At 35.0% G+C, this 22,500-nt stretch overlaps 1 protein-coding gene across 2 annotated transcripts in view; it reads left to right on the top strand.

The window, feature by feature from the left end:
* LOC144967052 (synaptotagmin-7-like) overlaps positions 1 to 22,500 on the top strand; it is a 684,381-nt gene that overhangs the window by 64,575 nt on the left and 597,306 nt on the right. The gene's annotated exons all lie outside the window — the stretch shown is intronic.

The raw sequence follows: 22,500 nt of genomic DNA, 5'->3' as shown, positions 1-22,500 counted from the left end.
CACACGCATATATATATATATATATATATATATATATATATATATATATATATATATCTATATATATACATTTCAAGTATAATTATTATTGTTTCATGTCACTGGGACAATCTACGGGAAGTACTGTAGAAATTAAACAATAATAATTATACTTGAAATGTTTATCAAAAAGTTGAGCACTATTATTTCATGGTTTTTGTTTATATATATATATATATTTATGATATTAATATTTACCACAATGTTGGAGTCAGTCTACATCGATGTTTCAGGCCTAATCAGCCATCGTCAGGACTGTGTGTTACATGAGTTTGGTTTGTTGTCTCTTGTTGTTTGTTGAAATGGTTCCGGTTTGTAGTTGATTAATAAGAACTTCCGGCGATGTGGACACGTATTGTACATCTCATTTTTCGTGTTGAGTATCGAGCACTATCCCTACCATATTTGTATCAAACACGATTCAATTATATATATATATATATATATATATATATATATATATATATATATATATATATATATATATATATATATATATATATATATTCAATTATATATAATAGGAATAGTGTGATCCGTATTTTTAAGGAGGGGTTGGAGGTGGCATAGAGTGGCTCTTTTTATTTGAGTGAAGTTGCGTGTTGACAAGGGTTACGACCATCTATTCCTTTTGTTTTTTATGTCGGATTTGTGACCCACCGTATCAAAACGGTATTATGTCGGGATCCACTCGGTAAAGGAAATTGAATTCATAGCCACAAATATCCAACTTGGGTTTCATTTCTGTACGTGATCGTGGAGTATAAAGACTATTACTTGCATTGCAAAAACTTCTAAGCTCCAATTTCTCATCATTCTATCTCTAAATTCACTTTTTGGGGTCTGAATCATCCCGACATAATACCGTTTTGAGACGGGCGGTCACATTTAATAAGAGAGGGGTGGAAAAGATAAAAGTAAATTATTAGGGAATAAAACCAAAGATCAAAGGAGTCGCGATTTGAGGTGGTTCTGTGACGTTATAGGATAAAAAAGGAATTCATTCAGTAAAAAGGTACTAAGTTACCCAAGGCTCAGCTCTTTGATATCATTATTCCCTCACGCGAACAGAAAGAATCTGGCTTGGCACAGCACAGCGGGAGTGGGACAGTTTTAAAATCTAGTTTCCAAGAATAAACCATGAAGTACAAGGAATATATTTGTGCGGCTATGTGGTCTAGTGGTATGACACTCGCTTTCGGATCGGAAGGTCCTGGGTTCCAGCCTCGCGCTCGGCGCATAGTTGAGTCCTTGGAAAAGGCTTTTTACTCACATTCTCTAACCGTATTCAGGTGTAAAATGAGTACCTGGCCGTCAACAGCGGTGTCTTTGTCCGAAAAATTGTAATATCGCCTAACAGGTGGCATGTCACGTCCTACATGTAAAATGTTGCTGTTCACCAGGGACCCTTTGTAAAGCGTTTTGAGCACATTTAGTGGATATTGCGCTATATAAAGCTCAATTTTTGAATATATATATATATATATATATATATATATATATATATATATATATATATATATATATATATATATATTATACAAAGCAAAATGGGTATTGTTTTCTTCTTCTTCTTCTTCGTTCCCGTCACGTCACATGGTCAGTCCGGTCTGGTGAATGAAGCCCACAGTGGTCCTGAGGTCGTCCTCACTGCCGTACAGCTTCTTTGAGTATGGGGTTGGGTCAGGCCAGAAGTTCCTTCTCAATTGGTTGTACTTTGGACATTCCATTAGGACATGATGTCCATTTTCATTTTCAAGTCCGCAGTCACATTGTCCAGAGGCACCTGCTCTGGACATCCTCCACATATGTTCCTTTAACTGGTTGTGTTCAGTTCTCAGTCTGAAGATGATGACCTGTTCCTTTCTGTCGAGCACCTTGATTGGGTCATTCATGTTGTATTCTGGGTGCTTCTCTCTCCATCTCTGAGACTGGATAAATTTGGCCATTTTGTTAATTTCTCCTGTTGAGTACATTGAGGAGGGTTGCTGCATGCGACTGCCTGCCTTTGCCAGTTGGTCAGCAATCTGATTTCCAAGTATCCCACAGTGTCCTGGAATCCACTGCAGTACCATGTTGGTAAACTTGCTTAGCTTCATGAGGTCTTCCACCAAGGCGTCTATATCATCCGCAAAGGACATCATTATATCCTCCAGAATTTTCTTAGCATCTGTTAAAATCACTATGTGTCTTGGTTTTTCATTTTCTGAGAGGATTTGCTTAACAGCTTCATGGATTGCATCTGCCTCTGACTTGTAGATTGAAGTGCGAGTACCAGTCGGTTTGCTGATCTCTTTTTGTTGACCATTTGTGTACTCGATGTGCACTCCCAGGCCCCCGAAGGTGTGTTCTTTATTGCATGAACCATCGGTATAGATTCTGGTCCATTTTTTTTCAGGGTAGTTTTGATCTATGCACTTCTGTACAGACTTCTTGATTTCTTCGCCGTGTTTTTGTTTTGTTGAAATGTCACCAACGGAAGTCTTGATTTTCAAGTGATTTTGCCTTTTCCAAATTGGTACTCTGATATTTGCTTTGCATTTTTGGGTCATTATTCCGTCAAGTTCGTGATCTTTTTCAATTTGCAGGGCTCTTTCAATAAAGTGGGATCTTTTCAGCCGCCTAGTTTTCTTTTGTTGCGCTCTAGCGTGAAGAGGCTGATCTGTCATTGTTTTCACGTCTGTGTATTGTTTCAAAATTTTTGATTCCCTTCTTTCTGATAGAGATGTAAGTCCTGTTATGGTTTCCATTGCATGAATCGGTGTCGATTTCATTCCTCCACTTATTATCCTCATGTTGCTGTTTTGCACTTTGTCCAGTTTTTCCATTTGAGTTTTGGAGCAGTTTCCCCATGCAGATATCCCGTAGTCTAGCGCTGGTCTCACATATCCTGTGTAAGTTTGTTTCAGTATATCGGAGCTAGCTCCCCAAGTTGTTCCAGCTAGTTTTTTCAAGAGTTGTGTTCGCTTTAACCCAACTTTCTGACTGTTGCTGATTTGATTTTTCCATGTTAGTCTTGGGTCAAAATGGACTCCTAGGTATTTTGGTGTGTCATCTTTTTCTAATTCATGGTCTTCAATACGTAGCTTTGCTTTTTCGTCTTTTGGGGAGAGGCTAAATATTGTGAACTTTGTCTTCACTGCATTTATTTTCATCGCCCAGTTGTCAGTCCATTCTTTGATATTATCCAGTGTGATTTGCATCCTGTGTTGTGCCTTGATTAAATTTTGGTCAGAGCTAATCAGAGCTAGGTCATCTGCGTACATCGACATTTTCACTCCTCGACATAGTGTTTCTCTTATATCATTTACATAGAGAAGAAATAGTGTAGGTGATAGTACTCCACCTTGTGGGACTCCATGTTTTAGTTTTGCTTCTCTACTTTTGTGACCTTGTGTTGTTACTCTTGCCTTTCTTGTTTTTAGGTAGTTTTGTATCCAGTTGAGCATGTTATGGGATACTTTTGATTTTTGTAGTTTATATACCAGACCTTTTTTCCACACTTTGTCGAATGCTTTTTCAAAGTCCACCCATACCACAATTTGTTTCTTTCCATCCTGAAACGAGTCTTCTATTTCTTGGGATATGTAGGTTACTTGATTTTCAGTACTCCTGTGTCTTCTGAAACCAGCTTGTTCATTTATAAGCACATTATAGTTTTCAAGATACCACATCAGTCTGGAGTTGATAATTCTTTCTATCAGCTTGCACATGCAGCTTGTAAGACTTATAGGTCGGTAATTTGTGGCTTCATTTGCTTGTTTTCCTTCTTTCTTAATTGGGACAATAAAAGCCTTTTTCCATATATCTGGTATTTTACCAGTTTTCCAAGGGCTGTTGTAGAGTTGTAATAGCTTCTTTTTCGCTGTCTTTCCAAGATGGATAAGCATCTCATTTGTTACTTCGTCTGGGCCTGGCAATTTCTTTGTTTTTAACACTTTGAGAGAGCTTTCTAGTTCTTCCATAGTTAGCTTCTTTGTCATTACTTCATCTATGGCTTCCTTGAGTTCCTTTTTTTTTGTTTTCTGCATTCTTTTCTAACCCTTTCCTTCAGTTCTTTTTCTATTGTGTTGTCACTAATTTTTTTGAACTGCTCCATGAATAGGTCTGCAGCTTGTTGTGGACTGACAAGTTCTCCTTCTTTTTCCAAAGCGGGAGGGGCGTAGTGATTCGGTTCTCTATTTAGGGCTTTTGTAAGTTTCCAAAGTTTATTTCCATCTTTTTCGAAGTTAAGGCTATGCGTTTTTTCTTTCCATCCCAATTTGGATGTCGTTGCCATTTCTTTTTTAAAGGTAGCTTCTGCCTCTTTATATGCTGCAATATTGTCATCACAGGGGTCTGCTTCAGCCTTTTCTCTTGTTTCCGATACTTCATTACTTAACTGATTAAGATCGTCTGTCCAGAGTGGTATATAATTTTTTCTTGCTCCCCTTGGGATACTTTCTTTTGCTGCTTTTAGGATGGCCTTTGTCAGTTCTTTTGCACTTTTGTTGACATTCTTGGTTTTACAGTTTATGTTTTTGCAGTGGCTGTCTGTAAGTTGTTCAAAGCTTTCCCATTTTGCTCTTTTGTAGTTCCATCTTGGGATAGTTTGTGTTTTGTTTTCATTTTGATGATAGAGGTTTGTGATGATTGGCCTTTGGTCGCTACCACCCAGTCGGGGCTGTACTGTTCTATTTATCGTCTTTGCTATATCATCTGTGGCAAACGTAAGATCTGGGGTAGATGTGGTTTTCCACGCTCTTGAGAAATAGGTGTCCTCATCTTCATCATCATACAATAGTTGAAGTTTTGTTTCAATTTATTGTTTTCTATTTTAGGGTGCTTTTTGACGAAAATAAAACATCGTGCACACAAAAGACCGCGGTCATTATAAGAAGCAAAATAGCAATTTACCGCACTGACACAACCTCAGCGCCAGATCTATCCTGACTTAACGAAGAATTATGATCATCAATTTTGCACGCAAAAATAGAAAGACGCTCGTTGAACATCTTGTTGTATAAATCATTTTTCTAGTACTATTTCTAACGCTTATTGTTGTTGGTTAAAGAAGGGTTTTGAGCTCGAAACGATCCCACTTAAGGATAAATTAATTTTTGGAGATTTCACATTCATTTTGTTGTCGAATACTAAAAGGAGAGCGAGACATTAAATTATTTTTCTGTTTTGTCGTATATCATCAATGTTGATAAGAAAGAGCAGATTGATAAGAAGCAAGAAGGTGCGGCTATGGGGTCTACTGGTATGACACTCGCTTTCCGATCGGAAGGTCCTGGGTTCGAGCCTCGCTCGGCCCATAGTTGAATCCTTGGAAAAGGCTCTTTACTCACATTCTCTCACCGTACTGAGTACCTGGCCGTCAACAGCGTTGTCTCTGTCCCAAAAATTTGTAATATCGACTGACAGGCATCATGTCTCGTACTACATATTATGTGTTGCTGTTGGCCAGGGACCCCCTGTAAAGCGCTTTGAGCACGTTTAGTGGATATTGCGCTATATAAAAGCTCAAGATTTTTGTTTTTAAAAACTTTTTTTTTCTGTTTTGTCGTATATCATCAATATTGATAAGGAAGAGAATATTGATAAGAAGCGACAACTCAGCATGAAGGAAAAACCAGAAATCAAAGGAAAACCCCAAAGATGATGTATGACAACGTTGATTGGAAATATCTTAAAGTAAATATTCGTCCCTCGAGGCGAGAAAAAGTGAAAAGATTGGAAAATAAAGTAAATGTTAGCTTTGATTTAAAATGTGGATGAAGTAAACAACTTTTTGGGTTCCGCTTTTATAGTTTAGTTATCAGAAATCATGCATAAGAGCAGTTGTCCATGTTGGATGAAAATATTTCATTCGGAGAGATCGGTATTTGAAAGACAAGACGAATTTTTTGGCCAAGTTTTTCCAGAGCACAACAGTTGACTGGTTAAATGTAAATTTCTTCATCGAGCTCAGTACGAAATTGGATTCAATCGTCTGATGTCACGTCGCCCAGCAACGGCGGCCATCGTGGTTCTAAACAAAGAAAATCGGTACTTTTTATATAGAACTTTTATAGAACTTTTCATATGTCTTGTGATCAGAATGTGTCCTGGAACAACTACAAAAGATGTCTAACTTCTACGTCCTGGCACAAGACCGAAGGGCTAGAGCTCAGGTGGTCGCTGGTTCGGATAAGTAAGTAAGTATATATCATAAATGTACCAAATCCAAGCTTCAGTAACACACTTTATAGTCACCTGGAACAACTACAAAAGACCTCAAACTTCTACGTCATGGCACAAGACCGAAGGGCCAGAGCTCAGGTGGTCGCTGGTTCGGATAAGTAAGTAAGTAATCAGAATGTGTAAAAGTCAAAACATGATCAGATTTATAATGCTTTTTTACCTCTGGATATGCTTTTATGCTCGTCGGAGAAATATTTCATAAGGGCATCCACCATCGTCCCGATAGTTTAGAGCCAGTTACTAAGTTACCATGCGTCATTATGAGGGAAGTGACGTTGCGACTGTTGAAACGTATTACACTAAATTCACATGGTTGCTCGTAGAATATAGATAGTTCGAAGATGACGTCACTCATGTCTTTGTTATTGTTTTTGCCATCCGTTTATGAGTAATGCTCACTGAACTGTATTAACCCGACTATAAACGTTCATGGGTACACACAGTTTAGTGTGTTGGTCCGTTATACTTCCGGATGGCAATGTTGCGAACTCCTTGGCCAAGCGCTTTCTATCTATAGATGCTGTGAGTTTGGCTAAGATGCTGTGGCGCTCCCATCCGGAAGTATAACGGACCAACACACATAATTATGTGTGTAACATTGAACGTTTATAGTCTGGTTAATACAGTTCAGTGAGAATTACTCATAAAGGCGGGTGGCAAAAAAAACAATAACAAAGACCCGAGTGACGTCAACTTCATTCTATATATAGAAAAGTGACAAATCAAGGAGCAGACCAAAAACATCGGAAAAAGCTTGTATGAAACAATGTCAGATAAAGCTGAAACAAAAATTCAAGAAAAAAAACAACATACAAACATATAGATAGTATGCAGATGACGTCACTCAGGCCCTTGTTATTGTTTTTGCCATCCGCGTTTGTGAGTTGTTCTCACTAAACTGTATTAACCAGACTATAAAAGTTCATGGTTACACAGAGTTTGTGTGTTGGTCCGTTATACTTCCGGATGGCAATGTTGTGAACTCCTTGGCCAAACGCATTCTATCTATACAAAGTATATACTCTCCCCCCCCCCCTCTCACTTCTCTATTATGTCATATATAAGGTCACTGTCTCTCAGTCTGTCTGTCTGTCTCTCTCTCTCTCTCTCTATATATATATATATATATATATATATATATATATATATATATATATAATTCCTTATAATATAATACCTTTTATTATTTATACGCGACCCTCCGTCTCAAAACGGGATTATGTCAGCATTTACAAGACACATAAAACTGGGTTTAAGACAATGTTTTGATATTTAAGTAAGGTTAATTTGCTTTAATAAATAGAACGAGTATCATGTTTGGAAATTCAAAGAGCTTAACTTTTGTGAACTTAAAATTCAATGTTTATACAAAGATTTTTTTCCAACATAATAGCATTTTGAGACGAGGGTCAAATATTTTCTTTACCTTTTCACTTGATCACTTAAGCTTTTTATTACGGTAGTTTGTAGTTGTTGTATTCAGAGGTCTGTTTTGTCTGAGTTGGTTTGGTTAAAGATGTTTTTCTAAAATATAATAGTAATGGTTCTTTGATCCAACTTCGCTGGTATTGACGTTTATAATCCTCGCCAATGAGATCCACTTGATCTTTCTAGGGTAAAAAAGGTCTATAGATAGTATGCAGATGACGTCACTCAAGCCTTTGTTATTGTATTTGCCATCCGTGTTTGTGAGTGATTCTCACTAAACTGTATCAACCACACTATAGATAGAATGCGCTTGGCCAAGGAGTTCACAACATTGCCATCCGGAAGTATAACGGACCAACACACAAATTCTGTGTAATCATGAACTTTTATAGTCTAGTTAATACAGTTTAGTGAGAACAACTCACAAACGCGGATGGCAAAAACAATAACAAAGGCCTGAGTGACGTCATCTGCATACTATCTATAAAAGTTCATGGTCACACGCAGTTTTGTGTGTTGGTCTGTTATACTTCCGGTTGGCAATGTTATGAGCTTCTTAACCAAGTGCATACTATCTATAAATAAAGATAACAGAACACACACACACACACACACACACACACATAAAATAACGTATGTATGAGTGTGTCGCGTGTTTATAGATAGTATGCGCTTGTATAAGAAGTTCACAACATTGCCATCCTGAAGTATACCGGACCAACACACAAAACTCTGTGTAACCATGAACTTTTATACTCTGGTTAATACAGTTTAGTGAGAACAACTCACAAACGCGGATGGCAAAAACAATAACAAATGCCTGAGTGACGTCATCTGCATACTATCTATATGTGAGTGTGAGTATATATATACATGTATTAAAAATGAGCATGTGAATAGATCGTTTTATTCAACTACCCTTAACATGTAAAAATTAAAAACATTAGCTTTGATACAACGCCTATAATTTGTCTCAGTAAAAATTGTTATAAATAGGCATGGGGTAAAAGTAACCCCGGTAATACTACGGATATAGTCGGTGTTAGGGTTGAGTGGGTTAATATGTCGGTCTCTACAGCATGAAGCGTAGAGTAACAATAGAATCCCATAGGAGTACAAAGCATACAATGAACTAATCATAATAATAATATTACTATTGACAACAAGAAATACTGTACCAAAAGTCATTTCTAACAAATGAGATTTACATATTATCTATTTGCACACAGATTGCACAAATTGTTTAAAAACAACGTAAGTAAGAGAGCGGGAATGGATGATCTTTATTGACGACCAGCATTTAGTTTATTTATGCCAGGAAATTAGGCGCCATCACTCTGAAACCAGAAGATCACTTGCATACGGTACGTATCCATTCCTCCGAGAAAGAACTGGTTTCACACTTCAAGAAGATTGGAACCAGTATTTTTGACGTCCCACTATTGTTCCTGATTCACAAATAAACAACAACAACAACAACAACAACAACAACAAACCCCAACAAACCCAAACAAATAAAAAATGAACCCAACAAAATACATAAAAAACCCCAACAAAGCAAACAAACAAACAAACACAAAATAAAAACAAAATATTTAAAAACAAAGACACATCACCGATATTCTAGATCGTCCCTCATGGATGGAAAGGTCTTTTTTAATCTTAATTTGGCCACCACTCAGGCGATTGAAGTTGGTGACAAATGCATTCATTCACTCTATTTAGATATATATAGAATGCGCTTGGCCAAGGAGTTCACAACATTGCCATCCGGAAGTATAACGGACCAACACACAAACTCTGTGTAACCATGAACTTTTATAGCCTGGTTAATACAGTTTAGTGAGAACAACTCACAAACGCGGATGGCAAAAACAATAACAAAGGCCTGAGTGACGTCATCTGCATACTATCTATAGACAGTTCGAAGATGACGTCACTCGGGTCTTTGTTATTGTTTTTTTTTCCATCCGCGTTTATGAATAATGCTCACTGAACTGTATTAACCCGACTATAAACGTCCATGGATACACACAGTTTTGTGTGTTGGTCCGTTATACTTCCGGATGGCAATGTTAAGAGCTTCTTAGCCAAGCGCATACTATCTATATGTCAATTTGAACACAGTCATGCCACAGCCTAGAGCGAGTATGGAGAAGATAAAATCAATCGTCGTGTCATGAACACCTAATTTATTGCAGCCATTGCATTCTATTTACATATCTACAACAAACACAGAATATCATCGGAAAAGAATATATGTGACCCTTCGCCTCAAAACGGTATTAAGTCGGGATGGTTAAGATGTTGAAAATTGAATTTATAGCCAGAAATATCAGTCTTGTGTTGAGTTTGTATGTTTTATTGAGGAGAATGGATACACCATGTTTTAGGGTGCTGATGCTAACAATTTATATTTTTGACCAGTTTAACATTAAATTCGGCTTTTAAGCATTTGGTTCGTTCCGACATAACACCGTTTTGAGACGGTGGGCCACAAATAACGTTACAAGCACAAGCATTGTTCACATTCACGTTCACCCTGGAAAGACACTATCTAAATATTTGGCTAGAAAACTCGTGTTTCAAACATCGATCGATTTAAATGATCCCTCATCTTGGCAAAAAAACCTCTCAAACCTAGGCCTTCGCGAAGTCCCAGGTTTGAGAGTTTTTGCCAAGATGAGGGTCATTTAAATCAATCGATTTTTTGAAGGGCTAGAGTTTTCTGGTCAAATTATGAAATACGTGCCTTGCCAGAGTACAACGATTAACTGGTTAACCCTCACCTTACCAGCCATTTTCAGAATTTTCCCCAAAACTTCACACCCAACTAACACAAAAATAGATTTTTTATCACTCAGACACAATAGCAGTAAGTTCATGACATAAATAATATCTTTATCAAAACATGCTCTACAACAAACTGTTCATTTTCTTTAAATTTTATGATGTACAAAAGAAATTTGAATAAGAAAAATGGTGGTTGTATTGTAACGAATGTGACGATTTTCCTATAGATAGAACGAAATTGACGTCACTCAAGCCTTTGTTATTGTTTTTTGCCATCCGCGTTTATGAGTAATTCTCACTAAACGGTATTAACCAGACTATATACGCTCAAGGTTACACATAGTTTTGTGTGTTGGTCCTTTTTACTTCCGGATGACAATGTTGTCAGCTTCTTAGCCAAGCGCATACTATCTATAGTTGGTATCATCATCATCATCATCATTGCCTTTTTCACCCTGGGTCAGGGTATAGGCCACAGACAAACAGTTTCCATCCTTCTCTATCCCGAGCTATCTTTTTAATCTCATTCCAGGTCTTACCACTTCTCTGTATATCAGCTTCTTTAATCCTTTCGGTTTTGTCTGTTGTCCTTCATAAATTCTGTAATTCCAGAAACTCTTCGGTCGCCCAAGCTAAAAAAAGGGATTTGGTTTGTCTGTCTGCGTTTCTGTAACGGTTTGAGTTTAACGGAAAGGGATGTTAACCCTTTGCCAACCCCCAACCTGGAGGACCAGGTGACTCAAAGATTGGGGAATCACACACCATTAGTCGCCTTTTACGACACGCTGGCTTGGCGTTGGGCTATTCTTGACCCTCTCAGTTGAGGGACCCCGGACACCACACGATATGGAGCGGGATAAATGTGCACCCACGTAAATACATACCTCACATACATTTATAATAACACACACACACACACACACACCCAACACACAAGACACGTGATGATCACACACACACACATTTGACATTTGACATTTATTTTGAATGATTATTTATGACTACAATAAACCCAGACAAACACATGTGTTCAGATTCTGCTAAAAGCCCTGATTCCTATCATTATATATCGCTATAATTGTTATGCCAGTCACATCCACAGACAACTAACTGCTGTTGTAACCAATAAAGTCAGTGAGACTTTTATCTACTATATCGATTCCAACCTCCAAATGTTAGTTTTGTATTTTGCCCTCCCACTCACCCACCCACCCACCAACACATTTCCTTCCTTCCAGCCCGCCTCCTCCCTCCAACCCAAGGTGCACATTTCGACAGGTCTGATGCCTGAAACCATGTATGGGCCTTGATTTAACACTTTTGTTATGGGCAATGCAATGTAATACCCTTAGTGGCTGTTTAAACGGTGGTAAAGCGCCCTATTATTATTATTATTATTATTATTATTATTATTATTATTATTATTATTATTATTATTATTATTATTATTATTATTATTATTATTATTATTATTATTAATATTATTATTATTATTATTATTATTATTATTATTATTATTATTATTATTATTATTATTATTATTATTATTATTATTATTATTACTATTTTTATTATTATTATCCGCTCCAAAACCTGATATCAAAGTGTAAATAACAAGAAATGTCAGTTTGTTTTTTAGTCACATAACATAACAATGTTTACTGTCTTCAATAAGACATGAACTTCACTCAAGACTATAAAATCAATATTCAGAATCCTAACCACTCCGACATATTACCTTTTTCTACCCCCCCCCCTTTCCCACCCACCTCCTGTCCATCCAGCAGTGATTGGATAGAAGGGTCTATTAGATTTGGCGGAAAGTATAGTGCGATAGACTAGCGTCTTATACGAAAGGTGGCAGGCAAATGTTTGCCATTGTCCGTTTCACGCTTATAGACACTGGGATAAACTCTAGCACCATGGGACCCATGATTGTGAAGGACTAATTTTTTACGGCCCTGTTCCCAACGAGGAGAGATGGTAATAAGAAAGTAATAAATACAGAACATAAAGAGGGGACTTTGTAATATTAGGTAATCAATCGCCTAGAAACGTTACTATGTCGGGATGAGCCATTTATGCCAAGAAAAAAAAAGGTAAAGGATATTAAAATTAGAATGAGCAGAAGTTGGAATTTTGATTTTTGGCCCTGTTAGAAGATTTATTTATTTTCCTGATTAAAGCGTTTAAACTTTACGCAAGTCATTTTATATTGACTAAAATTCATTTTTACATCTAAATTTAGTCGAGATAATTCTGTTTTAGGAACCCGGATACATAGATTATATGATTGTATAGCTTATGCATATGGTTGTGTTTTAGGAACCCGGATACATAGATTATATGATTGTATAGCTTATGCATATTGTTGTGTTTTAGGAACCCGGATACATAGATTATATGATTGTATAGCTTATGCATATGGTTGTGTTTTAGGAACCCGGATACATAGATTATATAATTGTATAGCTTATGCATATGGTTGTGTTTTAGGAACCCGGATACATAGATTATATGATTGTATAGCTTATGCATATAGTTGTGTTTTAGGAACCCGGATACAAAAATTATATAATTGTATAGCTTATGCATATGGTTGTGTTTTAGGAACCCGGATACATAGATTATATGATTGTATAGCTTATGCATATGGTTGTGTTTTAGGAACCCGGATACATAGATTATATGATTGTATAGCTTATGCATATGGTTGTGTTTTAGGAACCCGGATACATAGATTATATGATTGTATAGCTTATGCATATGGTTGTGTTTTAGGAACCCGGATACATAGATTATATAATTGTATAGCTTATGCATATGGTTGTGTTTTAGGAACTCGGATACATAGATTATATAATTGTATAGCTTATGCATATGGATGTGTTTTAGGAACCCGGATACATAGATTATATAATTGTATAGCTTATGCATATGGTTGTGTTTTAGGAACCCGGATACAAAGATTATATAATTGTATAGATAATATGCAGATGACGTCACTCAGGCCTTTGTTATTGTTTTTGCCATCCGCGTTTGTGAGTTGTTCTCACTAAACTGTATTAACCAGACTATAAAAGTTCATGGTTACACATGGTTTGTGTCTTGGTCCGTTATACTTCCGGATGGCAATGTTGTGAACTCCTTGGTCAAGCGCATTCTATCTATAGCTTATGCATATGGTTGTGTTATTACGCCAACAGAGTTAAATAAAAAAAGAAATAATGCTCTTTATGCAGCCTATATTGTATTATTATAGTCTATCTATTATCAATGCAGACGGATCTATATTTCCTCTTTCTTTGATGATTATTCAAGATCTATAATAACCTTTTATCCATGGCATAAAACCGTCCATTAGAAAAATCAAAATGTTTTATTACAGCTATTGTAACACATTATTCATGATCCAAACCGGAAGTGCCCTTAATAGGAATTAAACCAAGTATTGTTGATTGATGCTTTCTACTTAAACCACAAAACTATGAATTAAAAAAAAACAACATATTGTTGCTTATAATTTTAAGCAACAATTTGTTTTATAAAAACCACGGTTGGTTATTGTATATTTACCATTTTTTATTCGATGATCATCAACCACAACGAGAGATGTTTTTGTTCACAAAATTTACAAATTTATAACTAATGCAATCTGACATCTCTTATATCAGCGAATCTTATAAATGTTGTGCGCTTGGCTAAAACACTCACAACATTGCCGTCCGGAAATATAACGGACCAACACATAAAATTATGTGTAATCTTGTTCGTTTATGGTCTAGTTACTACAGTTTAGTGAGAATTACTCATAAACATGCTTGGCAAAAACAATTAACAAAAACATGAGTGACGTCAACATCGTTCTATCTATAAAAGGAACGAAGCTCTTTGTTTACTTTTTAGACAACATTGTCAGTGAATAATATCACGTAATATATCAATCAGGATATATAATATATATATATATATATATATATATATATATATATATATATATATATATATATATATCTATATATTAACCCTCTCCTTACCAACTATAGATAGTATGCAGATGACGTCACTCAGGCCTTTGTTATTGTTTTTGCCATCCGCGTTTGTGAGTTGTTCTCACTAAACTGTATTAACCAGACTATAAAAGTTCATGGTTACACAGAGTTTGTGTGTTGGTCCTTTATACTTCCGGATGGCAATGTTGTGAACTCCTTGGCCAACCGCATTCTATCTATAGGAAAATCGTCACATTCGTTACAATACAACCAAAATTTTTCTTATTCAAATTTCTCTTGTACATCATAAAATTTAAAGAAAATGAACATTGTGTTGTAGAGCATGTTTTGCTAAAGAAATTATGTATCGCCAGAACTTACTGCTATTGTGTTTGAGTAATAAAAAAATATATTTTTTTGTTAGAGTTGGGTGTGAAGTTTTGGGGAAAATCCTGAAAATGGCTGGTAAGGAGATAGATAAAGGGTACACACAGTTTTGTGTGTTGGCGTTCTATTTGGCTGGCGGATGTTGCGAGTATCTTACTTTACGCATAGCATCAATACGTAATTTTGTATAATATTGGTACAACTAATATGGAGGGCAGGAATTGCTTAATATTTTATTTGTACAACCAGCAGGCAATAAAACAACTGGCATGGTCAATAAAACAATATTATCTATACTAAAGTTCTGCTTATGTCTTTAGTATATATATATATATATATATATATATATATATATATATATATATATATATATATATATATAAATATATATATATATATATATATATATATATATATATATATATATATATATATATATATATATATATATATCACTGCTCACTAGTCAAATTTGTTTATCGGCGTTTTACTTTCACATAAAACATCTGCGTTTTATTTATCGTCTATACATACGTCTCTATGTTCTTTCTTTCTCTGTTCTGTGATAAAACCCTATGAAGGCGAGAACAATTTCATGTTAGATGTTCTTAATCAATTGAATTACAATAGAAACCCGTAAAATGCCCTGTGCTGGGCTGGGCTGCACACTGACATCTCAAAACAAACGACACCGTGGACAGGAATCGATACGGCAACGTCCTTTGGGACTTCGTTCCAGATTAGGGATTAAGGAATATATATATATGTATATATATATATATATATATATATATATATATATATATATATATATATATATATATATAGAGAGAGAGAGAGAGAGAGAGAGATAGATAGAACGAAGATGGCGTCACTCATGTCTTTGTATTGGTTTTTGCCATCCGCGTTTATGAACACTTCTCACTAAACTGTATTAACCAGACTATAAACGTTCTTGGTTACACATAGTTTTGTGTGTTGGTCCGTTATATTCCGGATGGCATATTGAGATATCGTGGCCGAGGCATTCCACGAAGGAATATAAATAATTCATCAAACAAACATCCGATGTCAACAACAGGACTCACCCAGCATAATAGAAAATGTTTTATTACACCCACTAAAACATATTAAAGATGCAAACAGGAAGGAAGTGCCCTTAAAAAGGTTGTAACGAGTATTTTGATTGATACGTTCGTTCTACTTGAATATAAGGCATAACGAGCGTTAGGTGGTATTGCCATTTTTTTTTTACGATCAAGCAATCGCTTTTAACGGCCTGGTACTCGTTTTACACCCGAGTTCAGTGAGAGAATGTGAGTAAAGAGTCGTTTTCAGGGTTTTTTTTTAATCTTGGACCTTCCGGTTCGAAGATGAGTGTCATACTGTGGCCTTCGTAAAGTTATGGCCTGACATTGACCAAAAAATGACGTCAAAATGCCAGTCTTTTGCCACAAAAGAAAACAAATCGTGAGTTGTATTCAATAGTTCAACCAATGAAATAACTTGTTTCCATGAGCTCTACTAACGACAACTCACTAGGCGGTGAAAAAAACAAATAATGACGTCAAAATGCCAGTCCTTTTGGATTTCAGTATCAGGCTATAACATAACGATGGCCACGGTCATTCATACCATTAGACCACATTGCCTCAAACATATAGATAGTATACACTTGACTAAGAAGCTCACAACATTGCCATCCGGAAGTATAACTGACAAACACACAAAAATGTGTGTAACCATGATCGTTTATAGTCTGGTTAATACAGTTTAGTGAGATTAACTCATAAATGTGGATGGCAAAAAAAAAAATAATAAAAAAAAAATAACAAAGACCCGAGTGACGTCAACTTTGTTCTATCTACACACATTATAATCCATATTCTCTTGCCAATACGCTTCAACAGTCATAACGTCACTTCCCTCGTAATGACGCATGGTAACTTAGTAACTGGCTCTAAACTATCGGAACAATGGCGGACGCCCTTATGAAATATTTCTCCGACGAGCATAAAATCCAGAGTGAAAAAAACATTATACATCTGATCATGTTTTAACTAATACACATTTTGATAAGTTCTAGCCAGCATGAAGAATACAAAGTACCGATTTTATTTGTTTAGAACCACGATGGCCGTCGTTGCTGGGCGACGTGACATCGGACAATTGAATCCAATTCAAAACAAAAGTTCTGAAACAACATACAGAAATAAAATACTTATTTTGATATTGTTTTTACATGGGGTGTTTCCCTCGTAAATTGTAACTAAAATAAAAACTCCAGGGGTATCGATAGCCTGCATGTGACACAACCTCGCCTTAATAACTTTATAGGGAATGAGATCAGCGGAAGAGTAGCGTCCCTTGATTGGACCTCACCGGCGGAACAGTTATTAGAGAGAGAACGTCATGTTGGTTGTGCGCATGCGTCTCTCGTCCTCGCTTCCGGTGAAAGCGGCATGAGACACCACCGAAAGCGAGGACGAGAGAGACGCATGAGCAAAACCATTTTGACGTTCTCTCTGTATGTTGACATCCAATCAAGGGACGCTACTCTTCCGCTAATCTCATTCCCGATATGGTAATAAATTACATTTTCTCTCGTGTTTTCACCGTGAACAAAGTTCTCGAACAAGCACAAAAGAATGCGAAATACGAACAACAGTTTGACAAGTCAATTTACCTAATGCTGAAGTAATAATGTTGATAAAGAATTATTTATTGATAGGACCAAAAATAAAATGTAACCCGTGCCCATTGCATCGATCCGGTAGTTTTGTTTTGTCGGGGTGAGCCATATTTTAAAGCAGAATTAAAAACTAGTTCTCCAGAGCCGTATGGCTCATCGAGACGGAGTTTATCCCGGTTTCTATAGCGTGAAACGGATAGTAGCAATTTCTTGCTTCCGTTTTGGATAAGACGCTAATAAATCCATCGCAAAGTACTTTCCACCAGATCTAACAGACCCAGCTACCCAATCATTGCTTGGTGGACTGAGGTGTCAGAAAAACATCCTCGACTTTACCCGGGATCAATACTGGTCCCAATGCTCTTTCAACTAAGCTTTCGGAATCCCTCAAAATGATTTTAAAAAACAACAACAAAATTTTGCCTTAAAATTTTTTTTTATTGCTGTTCACCAATACGACAAAAGTCTTTAGTATAGTCAGTGTTAGAATAAGCTAGACTCGCGACGAAAAGTGTTTAGACCTAGATATAACTGAAATGCTTTTAAAGATTCGATCGATCGCGAGATTCGGAATTTCATGTATGGTTTTGTAAAATGAGTCATTATCTTGATGATTATAGTTATTTTTGTTTAATGAATCATTGTTGTATGAATCATACAGGAATTTCAGGAGGCTTTTACAGTGACGAATAACCAGAACATCTATTTTAACAAATAACAATAATAATAATAATAATAATAATAATAATAATAATAATAATAATAATAATAATAATAATAATAATAATAATAATAATAGTGATAATAATAATAATAATGATGATAATAATAATAATAATAATAATAAAATAATAATAATAATAATAATAATAATAATAATAATAATAATAATAATAATGGTACTACAACTACTACTACTACTACTACTACTACTACTACTACTACTACTACTACTACTACTACTACTACTACTACTACTAATACTACTACTACTATTACTACTACTACTACGACTACTACTACTACTACTACTACTACTACTACTACTACTACTACTACTACTACTACTACTACTACTACTACTACTACTACTACTACTACTATTATTAATAATAATAATAATAATAATAATAATAATAATAATAATAATAATAATAATAATAATAATAATAATAATAATAATAATAATAATAATAATAATAATAATAATAATAATAATAATGATAATAACAAAGGTCCAGAGATGTAATCGGCTAAAGTGAGGAAAACTAAAAATCAACATGTCTGGGCCTTTCAAAATCAAAATCAAAATCTTCTCTTCGACATCAATCAAGTTCATGCCGACATGATAGCCAAATGGAGCTGGTGCCTTACCGATGATAAAAGAATAAGATGCTTTTTTCATTGTTTGTATTGTTTGTTTGTTTGTATTTGCATCAAGCAATTGGATTTGGTACTGGTGACCCTGCGCCTCAAAACAGTATTACGTCGGGATGGTTAAGTAGTTGAAAATTGAATTTATAGCCAGAAATATTAGTCTTGTGTTGAGTTTGTATGTTTTATTGGGGAGAATGGATACACCATGTTTTAGGGTGCTGATGCCAACAATTTTTATTTTTGACCAGTTTAATATTAAATTTGGCTTTTAAGCATCTTGTTCGTTCCGATATAATACCGTTTTGAGACGGTGGGTCACATTGGATACGAGACTTGTGCTATTTTTTGTTTGTTTGTATTTGCATCAAGCAATTGAATTTGATATTGGTTACGAGACTCGTGCTATTTGAATTGATGAAATTCGTGTTTGTCAGTAGGCCTTTTGTTGTTCCGGTGCTACTGGTCGTTGGTGTGAATGAATGGGTAGCCTACGTGAGTTTTGGCGTGAGCAAGGGTGTTAGTGTATGGAAATAATTCCCCAAAATTGAATTTTGTTCACGACTATCAATTACAAATTATTGTTACCACGTTTGCAGCCAAATTCTTTATCAATAACTCAACATAAGATGGACAAAATTTGAATTGTGACGTACAAAACACATTTCTTTTTTCTTTTTTTTCATTTTGGCAACAAAAAACCTCCCACAAAACATGAAAAATAAATAAAGCAACAAAACAAAATAACCCCAAAAAACAAAAAACAAAACAAAAAAACAAAAAAAAACAAAAACAAAACAAAACAAACAAAATCACCCCCCCCCCCCAAAAAAAAAATAAACCCCCCAAAAAAAAACAAAAAAAAAAAACAACAAAACAAAAAAAAAAAAAAAAACAAACGAAAAAACACAAAAAAGGAAAAGCAACTTTAAATTCAAATTTTTGGTCGATTTAGATGTCAACCAATTTGTCAAAAATAAAAAAAATGTGACTTTTTTTGAACTCCCAGCTTTGAGTCTGTTCGGCAAGTTCAAGGTTATCCGAATCAATGGATTTCAAAGCGGATTATGTAGGATCGAAATGGGTGCTGGAAATTGAATTACAACAATAAATATGAAACTTGTGAATGCTTTCTATTCATTGTGGTGGAAAATAATTACATTTTCCTTCATTGCAAACGCTAGTATTAGTCGCGAGAGTAGTAGTCGCGATAGTAGTAGTAGTAGTAGTAGTAGTAGTAGTAGTAGTAGTTGTAGTAGTAGTAGTAGTATAGTAGTAGTAGTAGTAGTAGTAGTGTAGTAGTAGTAGTAGTAGTAGTAGTAGAGTAGTAGTAGTAGTAGTAGTAGTAGTAGTAGTAGTAGTAGTAGTAAGTAGTAGTAGTAGTAGAGTAGTAGTAGTAGTAGTAGTATTTAGTAGTAGTAGTAGTAGTAGTGGGTAGTATAGTAGTACTAGTAGTAGTAAGTAGTAGTAGTAGTAGTAGTAGTTGTAGTAGTAGTAGTAGTAGTAGAAGTAGTAGAAGTAGTAGTAGTAGTAGTAGTAGTAGTAGTAGTAGTAGTAGTAGTAGTAGTAGTAGTAGTAGTAGTAGTAGTAGTAGTAGTAGTAGTAGTAGTAGTAGTAGTAGTAGTAGTAGTAGTATTAGTAGTAGTAGAAGTAGTAGTAATAATAATAATAACGTTTTGAAACAGCTTGCCACATATCTGAAGTAATTTTTTCTGGACAAAATGGAAAAAAAATAATTGTTAGTGTCACAGCCAGTGGTGAATATGCAATGTCATCATCATCATCATCATCATCATTGCCTTTTTCACCCTGGGTCAGGGTATAGGTCACAGACAAACAGTTTCCATCCTTCTCTATCATCATCATCATCATCATTGCCTTTTTCACCCTGGGTCAGGGTATAGGTCACAGACAAACAGTTTCCATCCTTCTCTATCATCATCATCATCATTGCCTTTTTCACCCTGGGTCAGGGTATAGGTCACAGACAAACAGTTTCCATCCTTCTCTATCATCATCATCATCATTGCCTTTTTCACCCTGGGTCAGGGTATAGGTCACAGACAAACAGTTTCCATCCTTCTCTATCCTGAGCTAACTTTCTAAAATCTCATTCCATGTCTTATCACTTCTCTGTATATCAGCTTCTTTAAATCTTTTGTTGTCCTTCATAAATTCTGTCATTGCAGAAACTCTTCGGTCGCCCAAGCAATGTAACAGCGGAAAAACTATTTATCCATAGTAAATTCAATCTATTAAATCAAACATTTATTTCATGTAAAATCTGATCCATTTCCGGGGAAATTCCATCTATTGCATAGGATATTCTTTTCCATGCAAAATTCATATCTCACATATTACAAAGGGGAATTCTATCTATTTCAGGGAAATTCTATCTATTTCATTGGAAAATCTATCAATTTTGTTGACAAAGATTGTTCAAATAGAGAGGCTGCATGTCTAAAAATGAGAAGAACACCGTCTAATAATTTTCTGCTGAGACTAATCATATAAGTTGGTGTGATATTCAATCACCATCAAACGAAGATTTTTTGGAGAAACCTTTTTCTATTCGTTTAATATGACAACAATTATTGTTGATAATGATGATAATATTATTAATAAAATGTATGATAATAATAATAATGATAATAATAATAATAATAATAATAATAATAATAATAATAATAATAATAATAATAATAATGATAATAATAATAACAAAATTAATGATAATAATAATAATAATAATAATAATAATAATAATAATAATAATGATGATGATGATAGTAATAATAATAATAATAATAATAATAATAATAATAATAATAATAATAATAATAATAATAATAATAATAATATAACAGTAATAATCATCATCATCATCACAATATTACCATCATCATCATCATCATCATCATCATCATCATCATCATCATAATCATCATCATCGTTGTCGTTGTCGTCGTAATCATCATTATCGTCATCGCCGTTTTAAAATCTGCCCATGCTAAGAATTTAATGCACTGATCCTGAACCATTTCAAAGAGATGATAAAAACTAAAACTTTTTATTTTGTTCTATGGGATTCGAACCCTAGCCTGAATAATATACCACTGCCGCATTGGCTCATCGAGTGAGTGATTTTCTCAGCCAACTATTATTTCTATTTTCTTCAAAATGCCACGGAAGGCCAAGTAGCTTGAAACGAAATCAGAATTTTGCGTGTTTTGTAAGATAATAAGCAGTGTAAGTCATATCTAATTATTCATAGATACACGTTTATATCAAGATAATGAATATTAAATTTGATATGATAGAATTATTTGCCTTTTATATCAATTCAATAAAGGGAATTAAGTCTGGGTTAGCCATTTGCAATGAATATTGAAATAATCTGTTATGATGGATTTAATTGTTATGGCCACGTCGGTCTGCAATAGTGGTGGTGTTGGTGTAGTAGTGGTAGTAGTAGTAGTAGTAGTAGTAGTAGTAGTAGTAGTAGTAGAAGTAGTAGTAGTAGTAGTAGTAGTAGTAGTAGTAGTAGTAGTAGTAGTAGTAGTGGTA

Source organism: Berghia stephanieae, chromosome 3 (genome assembly GCF_034508935.2).
Source record: "Berghia stephanieae isolate SIO BIC M18660-M18661 chromosome 3, UCSD_Bste_1.3, whole genome shotgun sequence".
Classification (NCBI taxonomy): Eukaryota; Metazoa; Mollusca; class Gastropoda; order Nudibranchia; family Aeolidiidae; genus Berghia; species Berghia stephanieae.
This window is presented reverse-complemented; position numbering and strand designations above follow the sequence as displayed.